This window comes from Ixodes scapularis, unplaced genomic scaffold, assembly GCF_016920785.2.
Source record: "Ixodes scapularis isolate PalLabHiFi unplaced genomic scaffold, ASM1692078v2 PGA_scaffold2__306_contigs__length_199485367, whole genome shotgun sequence".
Lineage (NCBI taxonomy): Eukaryota > Metazoa > Arthropoda > Arachnida > Ixodida > Ixodidae > Ixodes > Ixodes scapularis.
In genome coordinates, this window is record NW_024609857.1 from 195,109,867 (window position 1) to 195,120,475 (window position 10,609).

General features: G+C 50.8%; 1 pseudogene; it reads right to left on the reverse strand.

The window, feature by feature from the left end:
- Positions 1 to 2,729: 2,729 nt before the first annotated feature.
- On the reverse strand, positions 2,730 to 7,771 carry LOC115317137 (annotated as a pseudogene).
- Between the last annotated feature and the right edge of the window lie 2,838 nt (positions 7,772 to 10,609).

Below are 10,609 nucleotides of genomic sequence, written 5' to 3' on the forward strand. Positions count from 1 at the left end.
ATGGTGAATTTTCATCTAGCTAGATTGTAAAGCTACACCGCGTACTCTGTTTATTTCAAGCTTTTTAAGTAAAGTATCATGGTGTACGGTATCCAATGCTTTTCTGAGATCTAAGATAAACCAAGTGTGATGAGTTTTCTATCAATATTCTCAATAATTTTATCTTTTATGTTGATTAGTGCTAGTTCTGCAGACTTCCCCTTTTGAAATTCATATCGAGCATAAGTTATGATATTGTACTTTTGAAAAAAAGTGAAAGCTGTTTACAACTCTGTAACGCCGAATTAGAGCGCAGCTCTTGAGAAGGAGAAGGGAAGGGTACTGAGGGTGGGGTCATGTGACCTCGGGGGGGGGGGGGGTCACGTGACCTCGGGGAAGGGGGGGGTCACGTGACTTCGGAGGGTTCACGTGACCCCCCTCCCCGGAGTCACAGAAGGTACCCGAGGTCCTCCCGAAGGAACCCGAGGTCCTCGGGAGGACCTCGGGTTTCTTCGGGAAAATTTACCCATAGCGCTCCGCGCAATTACGCCGACGGCGACGGCGACGGCGACGCCGCTCGAGCCGGAAACGGGCGCCTAAGAGCTGCACCTAAAAATACTTAGCCTATCATTGACGATGCACTTGAAAATCTTTGAGAATACCGGTAGGACTGATATTGGCCCATAATTATTAATTTTGGTTACTCCCCTACCTTTGCACACAGGGATTACTTTAGCTTTCTTTAATTCATCGGCAAAATCGTCGGACTCGAGCATCTTATTTGTTATGTGGGGTAAAACAGGACTTATTATGCAATTATGATTACATTGCAATTCAATGCAAAGGTGCGAGCGAGCTGGACAGGAATGGCGAAAATAATCCCTGGAGAAGGGGAACAGGAGGGACAAAGGACAAACACAAATCTCCAAACACAGCTAGGTGACAGGTGCGCGACCGAAATAATCCGCCTGGTCCGGGTATGGAACCCGGGACCTCTCCATTTCCAGTGGCTCGCTCGCACCTTTGCATTTAATTGCAATTTAATCATAAACTTAAAATGCAAGCATTTCATGCTTGTTGGTGTTAGACTGGTGGCGGCTGATAAAACCCGTTTGCTCTACTGGCGTCTAACCCCTGGTTAGCGCTCCACTGGAAATGGAGAGGCATTGACAAGCAGCGCAAACAGGACGGGACACAAAGTAGTAGAAGGACACAGGATATATGCTAACAACCAAAAGTTTACTACAACTTCCACGCGGGCACAGTGGCACGCGCAAGCACATGCTCTTCTTTCTCTTTTAAAAGAGATAAAGGCTAATAAAGAAAGAAACTTAAAAAAAAAATGTGAGAAGAGAAGGAAAAGAAACTCCTACAGCGGCACTTGCAAAGCGCGTGACCAAACTAAATAATAAAAAATTCTGACGGCGGCACGAGAAAACGATAAGATCATGCGCTGCGTACAACTGACGTCCACACCACATGCACACCGCGTTCAGGACACAAAGTATACCTTTGCAGATCGCGTGTGACAGTATACCAAGGACGGTGAGATCTCTGTTTGTCAGATGCACTGACGTGACACTGATGCTGTGATCTGGTCCACAGGGAAACACCCACAATATTCCAAGTTGGAGAGAGAGTTCGCGCTTCCATGATCTCTCTCTCCAACTTGCCCCTCATGCGTCCCACCACCTTTGTGTTGTCCAACGCAGTGGAACACCCACAATCCCTGCAGTGTATAGGTAGATGCGAACCATGACCAGTGCCGAGCGAGGCCGCGTGCTCACGCAGCCTATCGTTCAAGCAGCGACCAGTCTGTCCCAAGTAGACTGTACGACAGCTGAGATGGATCTTGTAGGCGACTTCCTTGACACAAGGCACAAACTGCTTGGCATGCCCCATGTCACAAGGCTCGTTTCTAGGTTCGGTCCCGCTTGACATTGCGCAGAGTTTGAAAAATTTGCAGGGTGCCGTGAGGACGACGTTGACGTTGAAATTTGCTCCTACACGTTTCAGATTGTGCGAGGTCCTGTGAACGTAGGGTAGCACTTCGAACTTGTTTGGCCTTTTCCTAGTTGCCGTGTCAGGATTTTTCATCTTCTTAAGCAGAGATTTGGCAACTTCTCTCACCAGAAAAAGGGGGAAAACCGAAAGTTCCAGGCAATATATCTGAAGGTCGAAGCTCTCGCGTACGGCGCGGGCACAGGACTTTTGTAAGGCCGAGCGGAGCCCGCTGCGGAGGCATAGGTTGGCGATACCCCTTTTGACTAATTTAGAATGCGCCGATTCAAATGGTAATATGGCCTTTTTGGTTCGCGGCGAGTACATCCAACAGTTGTGGTTTGAACCATTGAAGGACAAACATAACATTTCGCCCTGCGTTTTTACATCATTTCCGTAGACATGAACCCCATCAAATAATTTTTTTTAACATAAACAATCCCGACAAAGAAAATTCAAAGCTTTTAAAATAAAATTAGGACTTCCGTCAAATCACGAGTTCATGGACACTATACATTATGCGCCCGGTTACAACAGAAAAAAGGGCATATTTAGTACGCTTTAAAGAGAAACACCCACATAGTTCACCACTAGCCAGAAAAAGAAAAAAGAAATAGTCCTGAGTTCTTTGTGCAACATTGTCTCCGTACAGCACACGTGGTAAACGGTTGCGCTCCGTGCGCCTTGGAAACACTTGCACAGGGAACACTTGCACAGGGAACTGAAAAGGCGGGTCTGAACTCAGGCGTCCGTGATCGAGGCAGCTGCTCCATGGCCGAACTTGACTCTTGTGGCTACCAATTATGATGCCTGTGGAACGTGTCACCCTAAGTAGCAGCGTGGCTTACGGGCTGGTCCCTTTGAACAGCAGCCGGTATCCTCCGTTGATGGCTTTCAGGAGGTACCTCGGGAGCACCTTCGAGTTTCCAGGCATTCCACACTCGACCATTCTCCAACCGGAATGTGCACCGACCAACACGCTTCACAATCCGTAAAGGTGGACCAAGGGTCGACTTTCTTTCGGGTATACATTTCTGGGTTTCTTCACTATAACCCAGTCTCCAACCCTAAATCGGGGTGACTTTGCCTCTCGACGCCAGTCGGCGGGCTCCTTTTTAAGCTGTTGCCTCTGTTGCACTCGCTCTCGCAGTTACTTCGAAAAAGAGTTAGCGAGCGTGATGGCGCAGTGGTATGCTTGCTCGTCTTGCCCACGGGCAGCAGAATCGATCTCTACCTCAGACGTAGATCGCATCGCCAAGAGCTTTGTTTGCGGAGGTGTCAGGGATGACCCGTGTCTGCATCGACAAAGGATCACAATCTCCTCAACCTCATCATTCAGGCGGCGTTCGAGAGATCGTTTAAAACCTCTACAAACGCGTGAAAAATGCCCCCGACGGCCACAGTTGGCGCAGTGCCGACCTCTGGCTGGGCAGACACCATAGCCCTTGCAGCGTTCCAGATCGTAACCGCAGTTGGCACAGGTTCTGCCGTAGCCGTTGCACCCTGGATTTGGCTGCCACCGTGGGGGATTTGAAACGCACCGAACGACGAAATTCCGAACATATAGAGCTGCGCTGGTGATTGCTACGGTCGAAACCGACGTCTCCGCTGCAACCGCAGGTTACGGATCTTCTTTGGGCAGACGAGCTCGGAGCGCGTGCGTTCCCTGACCGGCCTGAGGAAAGCCGCGTTGGTGATAGCGCAGGTGACTCACGGCGCGAGCGCCACGGCTCGTGCGTGGATGACGTCATCGGTGGAGGTTGATGGCACGTTGGTTGACTCGATGCGGACGACCGCCATGTTCCTCTTTCACGCTCTGTCACGAGGCAGGTCACGTCCTCTCCAGACGCCATTGACGGCGCGGCAGAGGTCGCATTGGCCCATTCTCGAACTTCACGGCGCGCGCGTTCCATATTGATCACTCGCTGCAAGGCGGCGCTGAACGGAAGCGCGGAATCTAGAAACAGGTGTTTTTAGATATCTGTTGATGCTGCCTCCACCATTAAACTGGCGTCGAATGGCGACCTCGGTGTCGCTGCCGAAGTTCGCCAGCGCGGCTAATGCTTGGAGGGCTGAGAGAAATTCGCACAGGGTTTCTCTTGTTGCTTCCTCATCTGGAGTCGAAGTTGTTGCAGGCTCTCGTTGATGGGCTGTGAAAATTCTGCCTCGAGGGCCCTGACGGTTTCGCTATACACGTCGCGAGACGCTTGTCGAACTTGCTGACTATCTCCTGCCGGTGACGTTGCTTGCGCCGTTCCGACAGGAGATGATAGAGAGTCGTAGACGCGCTGTCCTTCGACCCCCAAGCAGTTGAGGAGCTTCGCTTGTCGTCGTTCGGCTGAATATTCCTGAGCGCCTGTAGCCAAGATGTACCTTTCGAACATCCGCAGCCAGGATTTCCACGGTATCGGCGGCGTACCTGTAGTATCGCGGGTATTACCGCGTGAGCAGGAAGACGACGATACGCGAGCCTGCCACGCGGACCAGAGAGCAGCACGAGCGGGGACTCTGGAGCATGCTACGGTTCGAGTTTGTAGGGAGTATTCACTATACTTCGTCTCACCTTAGCATGGACTAACTGCGAAGGCTATGCAAGCGCGAGCGGCTAGCCTTGAGTGCAGCACTCGCTGCACGAGCGCTCGTGCAGCCGCCGAGGCTTTCACCAAAGCAACTAGCTCGCGCTTTTAGCATGCGCGGCTAACAATAGTCCCTGCTAAGGTGAGACCACCGTGGGTGAGACGAAGTATAGACGCCATATTTGTGGGTGCTGTTTAGAGCGCATGCTCAGAACGAGCTCATATCAGTAGGCTGCTAAGACCGGCACTCTTGATGGTGCGGAATGCACGTTGCGAAAGAACTGTGGAAGCTCGCCGTCAGCACGCGCTCAGCATTCGCGCACACAGATATGGCCGCCAGTGAATACTCCCTATCCTATTTTATCTGCCTTATTAAATACGTGAGTTTGCCGTGATGTAGCGTTGGCCTCCATACATAACATTCGGCGACGAGGCTAAACAGCGGCAAGGAGCATGGCAACGAAAGAGAACGGACCAGGACCGGCACTTGGACGTCTGGAGGAGTTCGACACATCGAAACCGGAGTCTTGGCCGCAGTACGTTGAGCGACTCTGGTTCTTCCTTTTGGCGAACGGGATCGTGGACAACGTAGTGAAGCGGGCCGTCTTCTGCAGCGTATGTGGGCCTTCCACATGCGCCTTGCTTCGATCACTCTGCTCTCCGAAGACACAAGGTGACGTACCTTTGAAGAGCTGTTAGCCATTCTAACGAAGCACTCTGCACCAAAAACATGGGTAATTGCTCACCGATTTACGTTCGACAAGCGTTGCCAACGTCAAGGCGAGTCCGTGGCGAACTACATTGCGGAGTAGCGTCGCCTCGCTGAACACTGCGAGTCCGTGGCGAACTACATTGCGGAGTTGCGTCGCCTCGCTGAACACTGCGACTATTTATCGTTTTTGGATGAGATGCTCCGAGATCGTTTGGTATGCGGGGTCGGTGAAGAAGCTGTACAGCGCCGTCTTCTCGCCGAACCAGACCTCACCTTCGCACAGGGTCAGGACCTTCCCGATCGCGGCAGAGTATGCCAAGAAACGTACGCAAGAGATGCGTGACCTTCATAGCCCGGAGGCGGCTGAAGTTTGCTACATCGACAGAAACATCTCACATAAAGCGCCGAACAGCTCATCGACGCAAGGCAAGAACCCTGGCAAGGTTAAGACACCTCCAAGCTCAGTTGGCAAATGTTGGCGCTGCGGTGGTACACACGACGTGAGTAACTGCCATTTCGCACACGCCGTTTGCCATTTCTGTGGCAAGAAAGGGCACGTCGTACGTGCCTGCCGCCAGAAGATGGCCAAGTCCAAAAACAGCGCTTCGAAAGCGGGATTAAGCCATAAGCTGGAGTTACATAAAGCTTCCAAGGTGGAGTATCGCCTAAACGTCACTGAGCCGGCAGCGACAGTCGAAGTTCAAGTAAATAGAATCCCCATCGATCCGAGGACAATGCGTCGCCTTGGACTAACCAAGAAGAAACTGATGACAACAGAAATCACTTTCAGGACATATTCTCAACAAAAACTGATGGTTCTAGGAAGTGTCAATGTTCCTGTGAAATTCAAAGGAAAGGAGTACACGCTACAACTGCTGATAGTGAAAGGAAGCGGCGAAAGCCCGTTGTGAAGGAACTGGTTTCGAGCACTGGGATCAAGATTCAAGGAATTCATCAACTATCCGAGGCCCAGCCCCGATTGCAAGGACTGGAGAGGGAATTTCCAAACGCCTTAGAGTCAGGACTTGGGGAAAGCAAAGGATCCGAAGTTCACATCGAGCTCAAGCCAGACTCCAAACCAAAGTACCACAAGCCTCAAGCTGTTCTTGGTCGGTATCCAAGCGTGCGAAGGCACAGAGACAGGGCACTTCGGCGTGCCAAGGAAGCTTTGAACACGCCGCCAGCCCTTCCTTTCGACGCGTTGTGCCTTTTTTCTGCGACACTGCACTTTCGTAAAATTTTCCACGTGTTCACAACGGCAAGTCTCAACAATACACAGAGTCTTCAAAAATCTTCTTCGGCGAATGACGACGAACGAGTAAAAAACGTGTCTACAGCACGCTGGAAAACCGCAGCAAAGGCTAGCAAAAACGGCAAATCGTATCCCAAGCGAGTGAGGTCCGGTGGCTTCACTTGCGCTGCAGCGAACAAGCGGGGAAGCGCGATCCAGCAATTGTCATAGAGATCAGTGGTAACGGCATTCAACTTTCGTTTGTTTCACCGTATCATCCAGCTTCCAACGGCCAAGCTGAAAGGATGGTTCAGGAAACCAAGAAGTCGCTGTCACGCCTAAAGGAAGGAGACTGGTCCACAAGGATATCAAGATTTTCGATAACTCAACATGTTCTACCTTCCACTACTATTGGGAAAAGCCCAGCCGAGTTAATGATGGGACGTAAGCTACGAACAGCTTTAGACCTGCTTCATCCATCGTCGGCAAACCGCACGATTGAAAGACAAGAGAAGGTGTTCTTGGAGCAGAGGAAGGAAACTGTCACTTTTCAAAAAGATGCGATGGTCTGGGTAAGGAATCTGCTGTCGCCCCATCCTAAGTGGTTGGCAGGAAAAGTGATTAAAAGTTGTGGACCTCTGTCCTACAAAGTGCTATTGGAAGATGGTCGCAGATTCCGACGACATATCGATCACCTGTGTCCACGTTGGAAGGACACGACAATGTCCATGGCGCCCGAATGCGAGGCAAGTCTCTGGGAGCAAAGGGGAAGAGACCGTGAAGACGTCTTGGAGACAACCACGCATGCGGAGTTCGGAACAACAATGACCCACACGAGTCAGTCTTCTGATTAGCTTTTGGATGCCGAGTCCTCCGAAACACCGATATGCGAACCGGAAACGCTTCCCCGACCAACAGCTGACGCTGAAGTGCCAACTGGTCGTTCGACGAGAGTATGTCGAGCACCACGGTGTCTTCAAGGCTACCAGGTGGATTAAGGCACCTACGGACTGGGTGGTGACGATTTTGGGGGAAAGGGATGTAGTATCGCGGGTATTACCGCGTGAGCAGGAAGACGACAATACGCGAGCCTGCCACGCGGACCAGAGAGCAGCACGAGCGGGGACTCTGGGGCATGCTGCGGTTCGAGTATATTCTCTATTTTCTCTTCTATTAAATACGTGAGTTTGCCGTGATGTAGTGTTGACCTCCATACATAACAGTACCGGCCTTGTCCAGAAAGTTTGGTGTTGGCCTGTCACAATCAGCCATGCATGCGGGGAAGAAGGCGCCTCAGCAATCCAGAAAGACATTCGAAATCGAACGCGCGGTCACCGAGAAGCAGCAACTGAGGTTCCCTGGTGAGCCCGGAATTCGTCGGAAGCAGACGTGATCGCGACGCCAGGCACCCGCCTGCGAGAGCTTATGCCGAACGACGCATACGTGGCCTCCGTGACTGAGAGTGCCTGCAGGTTCAGCACCCTTTTCGCCAAAACTGTGGAGGCGACCTAAGCAGCGACCAGCCGAGTCCTAGTCACATTGCAAACTGTTTTAATTCTCGAAGCAGAAAAAGAGAGAAAAGAGAAAACAAACAAACAAACAGAGTGCGCGCGGCAGAGCGCGCGTTCTTAGCGCGTGCCGTTCGGCAGCGTCGCACGTGTTAGGGGGACGCTACCACAGATGACGAGCAAAGAAGGAACAAATAAAGGAGGGAAGAAGTTAGATAGACTAAACTGAACGTAACATTTTCCCTACACAACAACCCACGCGTCAGGGAGAGGTTGTGCTCGCAGAGCGGATTTGAGCTGTCGATGGAGGCGTTCAACTAAACCATTTGCAGCAGGGTGTATGCTGTGTTACGTGTCCTCACACAGCCAAGGAGTGATGTGAGTTGGTGGAACAAGGCCGACTCGAACTGGCGTCCTCAGTCGGTGGTGACCGTTGAAGGGACACCAAAGCGGCTGACCCAGTTGAAAACGAATGCTCGAGCTACCGGGTCCGCGGTGATGTTTTTCACTGGTATTACTTCCGGGCATCGAGTAAATCGGCCCACACAGGTCAGTAGGTAGGTAAAGCCGCGTGAAATTAGAAGTGTTCCTACAATGTCCACGTGGCCATTCTCGAAGCGAGCCGAAGGCAAAGGGAACTTTCCTAGTGGTGTCTGCGTGTGGCGCTGTATCTTTGATATCTGGCAGGCCAGACAGCAGCGCACCCAATCTCGGATGTCGGCATTGATCTTAGGCCATACGAAACGAGATGTAGCCAATTCCTGTGTTGCTCGTATGCCAGGGTGACAGAGTGTGTGAAGATATGTATATATCGCGGGGGGGGGGGGGGGGGCGGGAGGGGTAGAAGACGTAGCAAGCACGGGCGGGGTTTGCCATTAGAGGTGTCCCAGATCAATGTAAGGTTACTGTCTGGAAAATTCACTTCCTTGAGCACGAGTGATGTGTCAGTCAGCCGCATGAAATGAAGTTCGTCGTCTTCTGCTTGAGCCGTGGCGAGTTCGGCGTAGGTTATGTGCTCCTTCTCCGTGTTGACCACATTGAGGTCCAAGCGAGACAAGGTGTCTGCGACACTGTTTTCTTTTCCCTGCATATGACGGTCGTCGGAAGTAAATTCTGCGATGAAGGAAAGATGTCGTAGCTCTCGTGGTGAATGGTTCTGGCTCGAAGACTTCGTTGCGTAGACCAGTGGCTTGTGTTCAGTGGTAATAAAGAACGCGTGGCCTTCCAGAAAATGCGTGAAGTGCTTAACAGCTAAGTCTGCCGCCAGCGGCTCTCTTCCAAAGGTACTGTACCTCTGCTCGGCGTCTTGCAGTTTCGCGAGGAGAACGATATGAAGAACAATCTTTGGCTATATTGAAGGAGATCTGGTCATACGAAGCTCTCAAGCAAGATTTGAAGACTTCAAACAGATACGTGTTGGAGCTAAGGAAAAAACTGGAGGACACGTGCAAGTTAGCACACACTTGCCTGGAAGAAGCGAGGGCAAAATACAAAGGCTACTACGGCAGAAAGAGCTCTAACCGAAAGATGCAACAGGGAGATCAAGCACTCATTCTTCTCCCCACCAATCATAACAAGATGATCATGCAGTGGAGGGACCTTTTCTTGTAACAGCAAGAAGGGATGTAGTGGACTGCGAGCTAGAGGTGGGAGGCAAGAAGAAGCTATTTCATATTAACATGGTCAAGAAATATAAAGAAATGGAAGAAACCCCACAACATCAACCACGATGCCTGCAGGTTCAGGCAAAAAGCATGTGGTGAATAAACAAGGAATTGACGAAGACAAGCATGATGCCGAAGACTGCGACATCCCGATGCCAATCTGGACCAGATAGCAAGGATGGGAGGATGTGGTCATAAATAGGGACCTAGAGAGCGAGAAGATAGGTCAAGTTCGAGAATTGCTAAGGGAAATCGAAAACATAATTTCTGATGTCCCCGGGAGGACAAACCTCATGACGTGTGATCTTCATCTCATAACAACGCGGCCGATCTACGTGAGGCAGTACCCAATACCTCTGGCAGTACAAGATGTGGTCGAGGATGAAATCAGCAAGATGCTCGAGCTGGGGGTAATCGAGAAGTGGACATCGTCGTACAACGCTCCGGTTGTGATTGTGAAGAAAATGGATGGATCGAGCAGATTTTGTGTCGACTACAGACGATTGAACGACGCAACAATGACAAATGTAGAGCCAATACCCAGAATTGACGTGACATTTGCTACAGCGGGACACATGAGATTTTTCTCGAAATTAGATGTAGCTAAGGGCTACTGGCGAATTCCCATGGAAGTACGGAAGAGAGAAGACAGCGTTTTCGTCAACAAGCGGGCATTACCAGATCAGATATATGCCCTTTGGCCTCAATACCGTCTCTGCTACTTTTACGAAGTTAATGCGAAATGTTCTAGACGGTATTCAAGGTGCATATCACTACATAGATGATATCTTGATCGCGACGAGTTCGTGGGAGAAGCATGTGGAAACTCTCAGGATGATCTTTGAGCGTCTATGCGAAGCCAACATTACAATCAAACCAAATAAATGCCAAATAGGGTTCAGCGAAATCAACTTCTTAGGGCATAAAATTGGGAATAT